Here is a 14,735-nt window from a genome sequence, read left to right as displayed (position 1 = left end):
GACAGCTTTAGAAAAACACCTGGGCTCAATACGGTGCTGAGAGCTCAGCGTTGCTGTTCTAATTAGCACGCACTCCATCAGCTATGAGCCCGAACCTTTCAATTATTCCGATCAGTAAGTCAACACGTAGTCCACATGAACGGTAGAAATATTCTCTTGTCTGTCTCTTGTTTGTATAGAACTGAATGTCCCTGACAATGTACTGTTAGTTTTAATTGAAGAACGGCATTTGTGTTCAAATATACCAGACAAGTTTATGTAACTGCTCATGCGACACTCAGTTGTAATTAGTCAAGAAATAAAGTCGAACAACAGCTGCGGGTTTGATTCTGAACGTATCAGATTGCAGCGCCTTTTACTTCCATTGACAAATGATAGAGATTCGAAGAGAGATCCTTCAGACCAGCAAGCAAACCCACGGCTATTTCGGTTTTCTATCTAGGCAACGTTGGTGTCTGCAATAGCATACATGAAAGCGTGATGCAATTTCTGTGGCTACATTTGTTGCACGTCATGCACAGTAAGAGTGTTTCTAACACCAAATAAAAAGTCAACAATTAGCGATCACGCCTTCTCCTCAGTTAACCCACTGAAACCCTTGCTGTTAACAGTTCTTTACTGCGTGCTTTAAGAGCACCTACACATCGTGTCGGTTCTTACAGCTTTATTCATTAGGTTTTCAAAGGCATAAGTAGAGCACCAGAGGTGCGAACGCAAAATGTGTGGTTATCTGAAGAATTGATGTCCATGGCAGCGGGGCCAAGCGATTTAGCGTTTTTATAGTACCAGGAAAGGAGAAGCGGCACTTCGCCTCTGCCGTGCAGGCACAAGGCGACGTGCGGCAGACGCCGGAGTCGGCAGGTTTCGAACCTGCGCGGGGAAGCCCCAACGCATTTCGAGCCCATCGCCTTAACCACTCGAGCACGACAAATGCGAGCTCCCCGCCGCCGCATTCCTCCTATAATCAAACACGGACTGCGAGGTGGCTGCGGAAACCTTTTTAAAGTTGCTCTCCGTTAAAAAAAATACCTTTCACAAGATTCGTGCCGGCAGACAGACACGCCTCAGAGGGTTTAAGGCTGGCTTCACGTTCAAATGATAAAGTCCCCCAGTCCGGATGTCAAAATGCAACTTTGGCAGACAGAAAAAACATCAACAAACCACAAATGTGGACAAGGATTTTACAAGCTGCACCACACTGCACTTTCAAAAGCATTTACATTCGTGTTAGACGCAGGAATTGCCTTTGATTTGCGCGCTTACGAACGCCATGGAAAACGAAACAAAACTAAAGCCCTCAGCTCCTGCACTTGATTATAATCCCGTTACGTGTCGAAGCAGGAATTTAAGTCATCCTACCACTGCAACACGGGGAATAGAGGGAAATGAGCACAAGCTACGAATTGTCTCTAATCAGTCCCTACAGTTGTAAGACGCCTGGAAGCGTGCACCCCCATCATTAATCTTTGCGCATCTGTGCAAGGTAAACTCTGGAGCAGTCTCTGAAACGGCTCAAAGGAAACACGTGATTGATTCCATGTGCATCTGGGGTTCATTTCTTATTTACATTTAATTCAAGGGAAAGGCTTGGGTCAGTTTCAGACGGCCTCCAACAGCGAGATTCAAGCGCCCCATCTTCAGCCCAATCTGCGCCGCCAGAATGCCAACGGCTCCTCTGGTCTCCGGGGTGCGGTTGTGACCCCGTAACCTAAAGTGTTGGTTGCAGACAAATGGAGACTAACAGGTGATGTCCTAGGACATGACTACATTGTGACACTCGGTGGGGATGGTGACCATTGCTTGGAAAAGAGTGCGAGGCCCCTTTAGAAAAACATTTTGTTAACAGGCATTCTGCCTCAGCCTAAACACCTATAGCTTGCAAAGCGCATGCTATTAGACAGGCACCTCTGCAAGACCTTAAGAGTCTCTTAAACTAGTGATAGTAAGGTGTTCCCAATGGGCGATGTTCGGCTTTCAAATCATCTCTCCGTGGAAGCGCCGAGATGCAGCTGTTTAAGGCTTAGAAGCAGCTGACTGTTTTACTACCTAGCTGATCACTGTCAGTCAGGGAGCTTAGAGGTGAAAAGCCTGTCTGAGAGACAATTCGCCGTCGATCAGTTCAATATGTTCCGTACCAGCTCGGCGCATCTGAGATCATCTTGGTAGCCGTGTAGCTCATATGAGTGAAAGCGTGTGTGTCAGGACTCTTACTTGGCCATCCCAACATACGGAATTTCTACTGTTTCAGCCACTCTGTTGTTGATGTACTCCTTTGTTTTTGTCATGCTGCATGACCCAGCGTCTTTCGAGTTTTAGATCACAGGCAGACACCCTGACATTCTGCTGTAGAATTTCCTGATACATCTTGGAATTCATCGGTCCCTCGATGATTGCAAGCCGTACAGCCTCCGCCATGCTTCCCAGGTGGGATGAGGTTTTGGAGTTGGTATGTGGTGTTTTGTTATCTCCAAACATAACGCTGTGCACATTTACCAACAAGTTCAACTTTTGTCACGTCTGTCCACAGAACATTGTTCCAGGAGTTGTGGAACATCCATGTGGTCTTTAGCAAACTTGAGAGGGGCAGTGGTGGTTTTTTTTGGGGGGAGAGCAGTGGTTTCCTCCGTGGTGACCTCGCATGATCACCACTCCTGTTCAGATTTCTTCTTATGGTGGACTCATGAACACAGACGTAAGACAAAGTCAACCACCTGTTCGCTAGATCCCATCCCCACTCAGCTAGTCAAAGATTCCCTCGAAGGACTGGCAGGACCTATAATTAGTATGATGAATGCATCGCTTGCGTCAGGCGTCGTACATGATCAATTTAAGGTAGTGGTTCTTAGACCGCTCCTTAAGAAGTCAAATTTGGATCCACAAGTTCTTAACAACTACAGGCCTGTCTCAAAGGTCCCATTTCAATCTAAAAGTCTTGAAAGAATAGTTGTTGCCCAACATCAAATGGATTCAAATAATATACTTGAGAAATTTCAGTCTGGTTTCTGAAACTGTATTAACAAGAGTCGTAAATTATATTCTCTTAGCTACTGATGCGGGGAATGCAACAGTGCTAGGAATGCAAACTTTAGGTTGCGCTTCTTCATGCTGCATCATTGGCATGAGTGGAGCTTTTTAAACGTCTGTACTTACTGCGCCCCATAAGAAATCGTTTGTCCCTGTTCAAAAGAGATTGTGCGATGTCCTGCAGCGTTCGCAAAGCAAACCTTTGAAAGTTTGAATAGAGGAATTTATTCTGCTTCCTGTGCGTGCAGTAGTTACAAACTTGAACGTCTTTACACGATCTCCTGCAGTTTTCAGTGGGCAGGCTTGGTCAGATGGCTTGGAAAAACGCACTGTGTTTCGGCTCGGGAAACATCATGAGCAGTGTCCTGCATGTTTTCTGTGTATAGCTGTCTTTTAACGCATACAGAATTCATTCGAAATCATTGATTTCTCCAATTAACAAGGGTCCCTTAAAGGATGAGTCAAAGTAACGTCTAATCGGATTAGTTTCCTTAGAGCTGGTTCAGAGTTTGCTCAAGAGTTTACCTTTCACAGATGAGCAAAGAAGAATGTTGGGGGTGCACGCTTCAAGGCACCTTACAGCTGTAGGGAGTGATACGAGACGATTCGTGGCGTGTGCTCGTTCCCATATACCATACGCACCGGCGTGCAGTGCTAGGATGACGTACAATACCGCTTGGGCACGTAACGGCGTTATATGCAAGTGCGGGACGTGAGGGTTTTCGTTTGTTCGTTTTGTTTTGCTCTGCTTTGCTTTGTTTTGCTTTCCATCGCGTTGGTAAGAGCGTAAATAAAAAGGCGATTCCTGCGTCTACCACTAATGTAAGAGGTATTTCAAGTGCGACGTGGTGCGGCTTTTCAAATGCTTGTGGGCATTTCTCTGTTGTTGATTCTTTTTTTGTGTGTAACAAAGTGGAATTTTCATGTCCGGACGGGGAGACTTTATCATTCCGACATGAAGCCACCCTTAAGTCCTCTGAGGCGTGTCTGTCTGCAAGGCTTGTATTTTGGAAATGTTTTTTTGAAACGGAGAACGACTTTGAAATAGGCTTCCGCCGGCGCCTCGCGATCCAGGTAAGATTGTAGCAACAACGCAGCGGCAGCGGGGCTTGCTGTAGTCGTGGCCGAGTGGTTAAGGCGATGGACTAGAAATCCATTGGGGTCTCCCCGCGCAGGTTCGAATCCTGCCGACTACGTTGTCCGCCTCCAGTCGGTGTGTTCCGGCGCAAGCAAAGAAGCGCGCCTCTTTGCTGTTCCTGGTGGTTTTAAAACGCCCAATCGCTTGTACCCGCTGCCTTGAAAATAAATTCTTCAGCATCCGCGAATGGCATTTTGCAGCTGGAAGCATATGTCGACGCTTTTTGCACAGAGCACCAAAAAAGCGTCTTTTTTGAAGGCCCAGACACTGAGCATTGGTGGTTCAGTGGTAGAATTCTTGCCTGCCACGCGGGAGGCTTGGGTTTGATTCCCGGCCAATGTAGTGGCTTTTGCAGCGAGCAGCTCCATCACTTGCATCCCCTTGCAACTCGCAACTGAAAACCCACTGAAGCTTAGCAGGTGTGAGCCAGGTCAGTACCCGGATGAGGGTAAGCTACAGGGAAAAACAAAGCTTCCAGCTGGAAGCGGTGTTAATGGTGCCGGCGGGGGGGCGCTCACCCTGAGGTCTGTGCGGGTCCCAATGTCCCAGCATAGTGACGGAGACGCTGTGTTGTAAAAGGGCGCTGTCTTTCGGATGAGATGTAAAACCGAGGTCATAGTGCTCTGTGGTCATTAAAAATGACCACCAAAACCTTTGACAAAAGCTCTTGGTAATTGATGGTCTTCAATAATGCTTCTCCTTTAGGTACATTTTAAATCAGCTGAAAAATGCTGTGAAATGGGGGGACTCTTCAGGCCAGTGTAGGATTTGGGTTACAAGAACATGAAACTGCACGAGAAAGCCCGTACACTGAATTACACGGCTTTCTATTCAAAGGAGGGCAAAAGAAATTCCCTGAGTTCGATTATTTGCAGCACAGAGAGGACCACCGTCATGAGGCCGGTTAGCTCAGTTGGTTAGAGCGTGGTGCTAATAACGCCAAGGTCACGGGTTCGATCCCCGTACGGGCCAGGTTCTTTTCTCCTCTCTTACCAAAGCTGTTAGGTTCCTTTCCGTGGTGAGAGGGGTTGTCATGCAACGCTGCCACATAGTGCCGACAGACAAGAGTGTTGCGGGAGAAGAGAAAAGTGTTTGAAGATTTAAGAGTGTCTTAGGTGGAGTCAAAATCAAGTGTCACAAATGCAAGTGGTTGGATTTCCAATGTTTAATATGGTAAAAATAAGCAGAAGTTATCTGCCGGTCATGGCACAGTCTGCCATGCTTTTGTCAGATACTGTAAAGTGGTGTTGAACTGGAGCCTCACCATTTGCATATGTGAGGCTCCAGTTATACATCGAGTGTCACATTAAATGACAAATATGAAGAGAGTTAAAGCAGCTGGAGAGGTTTTCTTACAACTTTTGAGCTGACACAGTTTTGGAAAATGTTTCCTTCACGCTGCACTGTACAACATAGGCAGCCAAGAGTCTCCAAAACAAAACAGAATTGACAGATAGGAGAAAATTCCCACTCGTCCTGAAGTTCCCAAAATCCAGCACTGAGCGTAAACAAAGTGTCGAAGTAGCGTGGGAATGCTAACCCTAACCCTAGCTGGAGTTTGAGCAATCCAGCACTGAGCGTAAAAAGATGAGTCAAAGTAACGTCTAATCGGATTAGTTTCCTTAGAGCTGGTTCAGAGTTTGCTCAAGAGTTTACCCAGTGGGCATTGATTCGTCGAATATACGTATATTCACGGCGAAAATACGGCTATACGTATATATACGTCGCCTCGACGTATAATCAACGTCGAATTGCAACCGTAAAATCGACGACATTAATAAACGCATATATAACGTCGAAAACACATCTAACACAGTGCCTGAGGCTTTTTACTGTATGTATCGTGTGTGCCGCAACTAGGAGTATACGGCACTCTGCACAGTGTACGAAGTAAATTATTTTCGCAGTAATTAATTTACACGTGTATAATAAATATAGTAAATATAATAAATTAATTACTGCGAAAATAATTTTCTTCGTAAATCCTGCAATCCAGATGATTGGGGTATTGGTGCATGGCTACAGTCTGTGCTAGGAACATGGAGAGGGTCTCTGGTTCAATACATATTTGTGGGTCTGGTATTATTCGTTATGATCATATCGTTAATATCCTGTTTGAAAAACATGTGGACTAAAGCTGCTGCTTCTGTGCTAATTGTACGCCCTGAAGGGATCATGAAGGTCAAAAAATGATTTCATGGGAAAGGTTCTCTTATCTAGTGGCAGAACCTGATGGGTAGAACAATATAGCTTTAAGGGGGGTTACCCTTGGGAGTGATTCCCCTAGATGCAAATGATTATTGTGGTTTATTTGTTCATAATAAGATGTTTTGCAGGAACGGAACAAAGAGAAATTTTACAACTTCAGCTAGAATTGTTCTGCAAAACGTCACAGCTGAGGCAGGGGAACAATGTGTAGATTTTTCTAAGAGTTATTACCCAGTTGTTGACCAATCTGTTGACCAATGTTGACCAAAAAAGCCTAGGATTATGCTGGGCTCCAGCCCACAGGGATTTACCTGTGCTGTAAGAACTAATGAGTGAATAAGGAGACTGGATTCTGGTGAAAGACTTCAGGAAAAAGAAATGGTGTTCACTCAGGTGGAGGGGGCTGTACCAGGTGCTGCTGACCACTGCCACTGCTGTGAAGGTCACAGAAATGGTGCCCTGGATTCATGCTTCCCACTGTAAAAAGGTCACAAACGAACTGAGCAAAGCGCAGGAGTGATGTCTCCACAAGGACAGATGGGGATAACCTGCTTGGGACTGATGTGCACAGCCTTTTTCCTTTTTATGTAGAAGCCTGTCACCACCCCAAAAGAGGAAGAATCTAAACACGAAGCCTCTTTGTATACAAACTGGCTGAATGAAACTGATAATGAGGGGAATATGAGTAATTTGTGGTATAAATTTATAAATCATACTGTAAAGTTAAAGAAATTTAATGCATCTTGTTATATATGTGCTTTAATGCCTCAGTCTACAGCCTCACCCATGCGACTTTTTATGAAATGTACTCTTTTATTAATATCACGTTAGACGCTATCAAACAAGAATTAAGGGGAGTTAGATTAATGGCACTTCAGAACAGGTTCGTGCTGGACCTTCAAAATGCAGCATCTGGAGGAGTCTATGCTTTAGTAGGAGACTCCTGTTGTACATATATTCCAGCTAATGACTATGATTACGGAAATCTTACGCTCGCTATTCAGCATTTGAAAGAACTAAAAGACAAGGTGAATAAAGAGAGAGGCATAAAAGATACACCGGCTTTTCTCTCCTGGTTAGAATCACTGTTTGGGCCAGGGGGAATGTTTTTCTTTTAAGTTACTAACACCGATTATAGGGGCTGTGATACTTGTCTTCCTGTTTTTATGTTGCTGTATGACATGTATTATTCCAATGCTTCGAAATATGGAAATATGGTACCTAGGGGGATAAACTGTTCATCCTTCCAGTCTGGAGAATTGGCAGCTGTCTGACGTCAGTAAGTGATCCTTAAAAATTAATAGTTCCATGACAGTGTGCATCACCAGAAAATCAATTTCAATGCATTAAAACTCTTGTTATCCTTCTGATCATTGAAGTGTCATTGCCCCAGCACTGTATACTCTTACTTTTGACGCCTGTCTGAAGTTGGATCCATTTCTAAGAATGGTGACTCACATATCCTCCTGCTCAACTTTGGCTCAACCACACAAACTATGAAGTTAATCATCTGCTTTTGCTCCAAGATTTATGTTACTAGGCTCTCTCCTGGGGATCCTCGTGTTCAAATATTGCCCTTATTGTGGATGATCCATGACAGAATTCAGGGAATTCAGAATTCTGATACCTCAGCTCAGATTCTGACTGGGCAGACTGTCATTGCCTGGTGTGAATGTGTGCATATCTGTTTTTGTGCATGTTCTGTGGCCTGTTGTACAGTACATCACAAATGAAAGGGAAATGGAAAACTAAAATAAGACTCAAGTGTTTTATCTTTCATTAACAGTGTTTCATTAGTATCTGTGCTAGATCCTGTCATCCACTGCTTACCACGACAGGCTCTAGCACAGGATAGCAGCTAATACATTTAACAATCTCACTGCACAATGTTGTATATTCAAGGGCTGATCTTCTGTACTTTTTCTTTCACTTTTCATTTCCTAGAAACTCAGTCCTGCCAGGAATAATCTGAGAACAAAATCAATCTGAGTGAAAATCAAGCAGAGGAAGATTGTTTTACAGAGTCAACAAGGTCTAATTCAAGGTCATCAGCACTAACAACATTCTCTCTGGAGACAGGCGATAAGAAAATTGAAAGTGTGTATTGTTACACAACAGCAGAGACTATGAGTTATGCTATCATGAGAGTGGTGATGGATTTTTTTCATTGCTTAGTTTTGCAGGTTCTGTACATTTGAACATTCAAAGTGACTAAAGTAAAGGAGTTTTCCCTTTTTACCACATAATTCCCAAAGATCAACACTAATAGAAAGCCTAATTCCAGCCAAGATTCAATTACTGTCTCTCAGGCATCCCAGCAGTGGATTTCATGACTTCAGACAGCCATCTTTATCAGTGGAGAACTCAATGCTCTGAGGTTTACTGGCAGAGTCTCACACTGGGTAATATGTTGGTAAATAAGGTCCTATGGAATTCTACTATTGATAAATTCGACTATGGAACTGCGATGTGTCCTGAAAAAATCTTCTATGATAGTGGTACAGTCCATCACACCCCACCTACAGCCTTTAAAAGAGAAAAAAAAAACTGACAACAACAAAGTAAGTCTGTGGTGTAATCAGCTAGGTCTTGCAAACATACTTGACCTCTTCCAGCTACCAACATTACAAATGCTGTTTACACATTAGATGGTTATTTTTTGGCTTCTGATATTATGGTGGAAAAAGAGCCCTGGAATCTTTGTTGAAGGACAAAAGACGGAAAGAACGGGCAGTGTAACCATGGCGAAGAGAAGGGAAATATTGGAGAGAGCTTTTTTCATACACTTTTTATCATTGTTTTTCCAGCCCAACAATGATCAACAAATATGGGCAGGCGTCCTGTGCCAAATCCAATCTACCTTTCTTCCAAGCATACAGGAATGTCAGTGAATTAAATATTGACATATGAAAATACCCAAAAATATGCAATCACACATATGCAGTTTGAGCAAACATAAGACAATACCCAAGTACCACAAACTACCAGGCATCATTAGCAGTTCAGGTGGGGAGCTGTGTCAGCATGCGTAGGCTGCAAAGGAACAAGTAATAGGTCTATTCCATGCTTAAAAGAGAAGAAAGAAAACAACATTTCAGCCGTGGAGCCCTCACACCTGAAGAAGGCTCCACGGCCGAAACGTTGTGTTTTCTTTCTTCTCTTTTCATCTAGTGTCATTAGCCAGTTACTGTCAAAATAAAATAGAAATGGATAACATTCTAGAGAGAGTTTGAAATACCAAGGTACAATTTAAACCATATTTCTTCCACTACAACCACAATATTTTGGAGAGATCGCTGAGCCTAACTGTTCTGGCATGCCCGTTAGCCTCCGTCCTGCTTCAGCAATGAATGCAACGGGGCACATTCTGAGGGAGATGCGGTCAATCAGGTTGCAGGAAAACCACGCTATGCTTTTTTTTGAGATCCTGAAAAGGACAGAGGGGCCATGTATATGTGTGCAGCTGGATATGTAATTGCAGGTGGCGTAGCAAATTCTGCTGAAGCCCCACTGCCTGGTGTGGACGGTAGCTGTGCATGTTGCAGCAGAATTGTGCATGTGAGATCAAGGGGGCATGTCATGTGTTTGAGCACTTCACTCCCTTCCGGAAGCACGCGATTCCCCGAGTCCAAAAAATTTGTAAGTTCTTTGGATGACCTGTGGACCGATCTTTCACGATGAAGAATTCCTTAAGAAGAATAGATCTCGGCCCACCATCCCAATGCCTCCATCTCAAAACAGCAACCTCCCACTGCCCTTAGTCTGCAAGGCAGTCCTTTCAAGTGCGATGATGACGCCGGGACCTTCGTTGCCTATTGTACGAGCTGAACTTTTGTGCTCATCAATTCAACGCTCTTTCCATCAACTCATCTTGTCTTTTGACGCTTCGTGTTTTGTGCTCCTTTGACTATCGGCATATCGGGTGACTGCAAACACTGAAGTTCTTGCTTACGGAGTGTGGAACAGTGTTTTCAAGTGATCGCTGTTCTGTCATGTTGACGCCGAGTGAATCTTTCTTTGGCAACATGGGCAGGCTGACAGCAGCGCGAGCGAAAGTAATGGCAAATTTCTTGACTTATTTCTGAATGTGAATGTTCTTTAGAAAAGGGATGCGGCGTTGCTTCTCCCCCGTGTAAAGGTCACGCATTCCAGACGTGGTTATGAGCGAACAGTTGCCGCAAGTGTTTGAAAAGAGCAAGAGAGGAAGCAGCCCTGCCCCGTGTGAGGATCAAACTTAGGACCTTCAGATGATGAGACTGACGTGCTACCAACTACGCCAACGAGGCCAGCTGCAGTACACAGCCGGAAAGTTTGCCTCATATGGATTTCAGTCGCCCGTTCCCTAATCTTTAGACGCCCTCTGCTGGATGTTGCATTTGCCTTTTGATCTCACCGATACTTTTTTGGTCTGTTTCTGTTGCGAGTCTGTTTTTCAGATCTCACCTAGCACAAGTCTCTCTGGCTGAAGTGGCCTCTCTGCTTCAGCATCGTGCCCTCACTCAGCCATTAAAAACGTCACTCGGACTTCTGACATGCTGACATGAAATGTCAAGAGAGAGTGGCGGAGACGCTTAAGGCAGAGAGAAGATGAAGAGGGGGCGTGGCTGCGAAATGATTGACAGCTGCATGACGCTCTCCATGCAAGGCGTGACCACAGGCTAAAGGACACCTTTCGGCACATCAAGCTCTAAGCACACACCTGGAGGACGTGGGAAATGATCCTGCTACCTCTCGCATGCAAAGCGAGCGCTGTACCATGCAAGCTAGCCCCCCTCGCTGGGGCTCATGCCTCGGTGTCGCCTAGTGCCGCTTGTTCCCCTCTTACCGGTGCAGTTCACTGCCCTTCGTCTGCAAGGCAGTCGTGTAATTGCGGCTTTCTTGACTTATTGATGAAGGTCTGACTGGACGAGTGAATGACGCCTCTCCCCCGTCCTCAAGCTCGCTGACAGAATAAAATGGAAAGTGCTGCCATGGCTCATTGGTTAAGGGGTATGATTCTTGCTTAGGGAGTGGGAGGTCCTGGGTTCAACTCGCGGATGAGCCCTTGTGTGTTCTTTTTGTCCTCGTCCACAAGACTGGGAACTGATATCCACATCACCTTGCAGCATCTGCTTATGGCAAACGATGGAATGTGACTAATGACTGAACGAGCCTGGTGAATACTCATCACGTGGCACAATGAGAGCGTGCAGTCAGCTGTCCAAGGCAGCAACCTCATTGCTCGTTCAAAAGAACACGTACTGAAAACTCATCACCACTATGTCGTAAATGAGCACCGCGATCGCTTGTTGTCATGCGTCCTTACTTGGGAAATGCAGAAGCAAAAACTGCCCTCTCTCAGCCACCGAAACGTGTGCGGCTCGCCTTGCACTCTCTGCGCCTCGCATATTTATGGAGCTGTCTGCTCTTCTTTCTGTTGAAGTGCGCAAGTTACGGGGCGTACTGCACACTATGATGTGCTCAATGACAGCTTTCAAGATTTGAAAACTATGAGCTTGATGGCTCAAGTCGAACGAATGTGGTTGTTACGCAATTGATGATCAAACGCACGTATTCTAACGATTCGTGAGAGTATGTTCTAAAGGTCCCTGGCTCGATCCCGGGTTTCGGTGTTTTGTTTCATCGCGCCCTTTGTTCCTCTCTCCAGCGCCCCCTGCCTAAAGTGACGTGTCCCTTTCTCAGCCCGAAACGCAAGCGAGACACCAGCAGCAATCCCTGCAGGTTTCCGTGGTGTAGCGGCTATCACGTTTGCCTAACACGTGAAAGGTCCCCGGTTCGAGACCGGGCGGAAACAGCCTCGTTTTGCACGCTCCTGTACTTCACAGAGGTATTGAGCGACCGGTCATTTGTTCCCAATGTATTTCCGGTGCCTTCATGCACTCTTGTACCAAACGCACGTTCCTTCTGTATGCGGAGCCGATCATTTGCAATTGGGCTGTGCCGACAGATCAGGACGAGCTCTGTCGGCTCAAAAGCAGCGCAGGACCTGCAAGAACAACAGAAAGATTAGCATCCAGCGGGGGCTTCTTAGTGAGCCCAAGATCTCATCAAGAATCGGCTCCAGCAACAGGGCTGGGCGCATTGTTCCATTCTCCAACCACTCTCGGTGTAAACAAGTCCCTCCTGGTCTCTGCTTGAATTGCACTTTCCTGCGTTTGCTTTGGTGTAACTGGCTTCCCCTGCATGGGCGAATGTGAAGAAGATCCTTAGTAAGTCATTGAAGAAACCCGAGAAGAGGTCGGAGTGGTCCCTGTCGTTCATCAACGATCCAGTCAGGCAGTACTCCTCTGTAAAGCGCCGTTCGTTCACATCAATTGGCTTTTTTTTGCTTTCACTCGTGCAAGTAGTAAAAGCAGACGCCCCTATTCTGCTGTGACCCGGATTCGAACCGGGGTTGTTGCGGCCACAACGCAAAGTACTGACCACTATACGATCACGGCGAGTTACCGATACACACGGGGCAGGGCGGAAAAGGCTGTGCTCTCTTCGTGTGACATAATTCGGGAAAGTCCTGACGTTGCATTTCAACTGAGCCCCAGTATACATCGACCCTTCGACACTCTGAGTGACAACTCTCTTGCGTGTTTTCTCATATTTATGTAGTTTGCTTGCATGATGCCCGGAACAGCAGGGTTGCGCACTCCCATATGGTCTAGCGGTTAGGATTCCTGGTTTTCACCCAGATGGCCCGTGTTCGACTCCCGGTATGGGAACGTGTCAATTTTGCCTCCTGCTTTCCAAAAGATCAGCACTGTGTACGAAGGAGCCGCATTAAAACTACTCAACGTGCAAAACGTGCGAGAAGAGGGGGCGCTTGTTTCCAGCCGAAACTTCTCGCGTGTGAGACGAGCTGACCATCGCTGCAGGAGGTGGGAGGGTCACTCTGGTAGACAGGGCTGACCTTCGGCAATAGGATTTATACTCTCCAAGATGATATTTGCACTTTCTGGAGAGGCGATTTTCTCCACTTCAGTAGCCCGATTTCGTCGATTGCGTGGAGAGGGCTGTAGAATGTGGCGCCGTCTTTCCTGCTCCGTCCATGACAGGCGTGCTGGTCTCTGGAGAGAGAGCACGGTCCATCAGCGCACCCCAATAAAGGCACTGGAAGCAGCTGAATCGCATTGGCGAAGCTCAGCGCTGGGCCGCTGGGCACATCTGACCACAGTTTCCGTAGTGTAGTGTTTATCACGTTCGCCTCACACGCGAAAGGTCCCCGGATCGAAACCGGGCGGAAACAGACCAGACTTCTTCTGTCGCCACGCACAAAAGGGGATTGGGGATTCGCCTAGCGCTGTGATCGAACAGACCCACTCACCTCTTAGTGTGGCGGGATCTGCACAGTGCATGTCGCAGCGCATCCTGCTTTCACTTCAATGCGCGTCCTGATGTACCCCGGTCTCCCGCGTGACAGGTGGGGACAGGTGACAGGTCCACGTGACAGGTCCTATACTAACGAGGAAGACATCTCTCTCTCCGACCCCCGGCATCGTGTCCCGACCCACCGTGCTGGAAGCCGACTCGTGCTGTGATTCCTTTACGGAGCAGAAATGACAACCGAGGAGCCGAGAGATCATTTCAGCATTTCGCGTCTGAACGGAAAACACAAACGACCAACTCGGAATGATTTGCCTTTGACGCTTATCAAAGCGTTCTTTGTGCATCGAACAGACCCACTCACCTCTTAGTGTGGCGGGATCTGCACAGTGCATGTCGCAGCGCTCCCTGCTTTCACTTCAATGTGCTTCCTGATGTCGAGTCGTGTGCCGTGCGGAGGCTCTGAAAGCGAGAGCAATGAAAAGGTGCACGACGTTGTGTTAGAAAACAGAGAAGTGAAAGGCAGTCCTTTCTCTAAGGAGGTAAAAGAAAAGCTACTCCCCGTCAGGGAATCAAACCCTGGTCTCCCACGTGACAGGCGGGGATACTTGCCACTATACTAACGAGGAAGACATCGCACGCTCCGACCCCCGGCATCGTGTCCCGACCCAGCGTGCTGGAAGGCGACGCGTGCTGTGATTCCTTTACGGAGCAGAAATGACAACCGAAGAGCCGAGAGATCATTTCAGCATTTCGCGTCTGAACGGAAAACACAAACGACCAACTCGGAATGACTTGCCTTTGACGCTTATATACCTCTTAGTGTGGCGGGATCTGCACAGTGCATGTCGCAGCGCTCCCTGCTTTCACTTCAATGTGCTTCCTGATGTCGAGTCGTGTGCCGTGCGGAGGCTCTGAAAGCGAGAGCAATGAAAAGGTGCACGACGCTGTGAAATAAACATTAATAAACGCATATATAACGTCGAAAACACATCTAACACTAGGAGTATACGGCACTCTGCGCAGTGTACGAAGTAAATTATTTTCGCAG

At 46.5% G+C, this 14,735-nt stretch overlaps 4 non-coding genes across 4 annotated transcripts; all 4 read left to right on the top strand.

Annotated features, from left to right (window-relative positions):
- Positions 1–4,138: 4,138 nt before the first annotated feature.
- trnas-aga (transfer RNA serine (anticodon AGA)) lies at positions 4,139–4,220 on the top strand. The gene has a single exon. It is a non-coding gene; the product is annotated as a tRNA-Ser (tRNA).
- Positions 4,221–5,060: 840 nt separating this feature from the next.
- On the top strand, positions 5,061–5,134 carry trnai-aau (transfer RNA isoleucine (anticodon AAU)). The gene has a single exon. It is a non-coding gene; the product is annotated as a tRNA-Ile (tRNA).
- A 6,957-nt stretch (positions 5,135–12,091) lies between these two features.
- trnav-aac (transfer RNA valine (anticodon AAC)) lies at positions 12,092–12,164 on the top strand. The gene has a single exon. It is a non-coding gene; the product is annotated as a tRNA-Val (tRNA).
- An 847-nt stretch (positions 12,165–13,011) lies between these two features.
- On the top strand, positions 13,012–13,083 carry trnae-uuc (transfer RNA glutamic acid (anticodon UUC)). The gene has a single exon. It is a non-coding gene; the product is annotated as a tRNA-Glu (tRNA).
- Positions 13,084–14,735: the final 1,652 nt, after the last annotated feature.

The sequence above is a fragment of the Lepisosteus oculatus genome, unplaced genomic scaffold (genome assembly GCF_040954835.1).
Source record: "Lepisosteus oculatus isolate fLepOcu1 unplaced genomic scaffold, fLepOcu1.hap2 HAP2_SCAFFOLD_64, whole genome shotgun sequence".
Lineage (NCBI taxonomy): Eukaryota > Metazoa > Chordata > Actinopteri > Semionotiformes > Lepisosteidae > Lepisosteus > Lepisosteus oculatus.
Note: the sequence above shows the minus strand (reverse complement) of the source record. Positions and strands in the feature narration are given on the sequence as shown.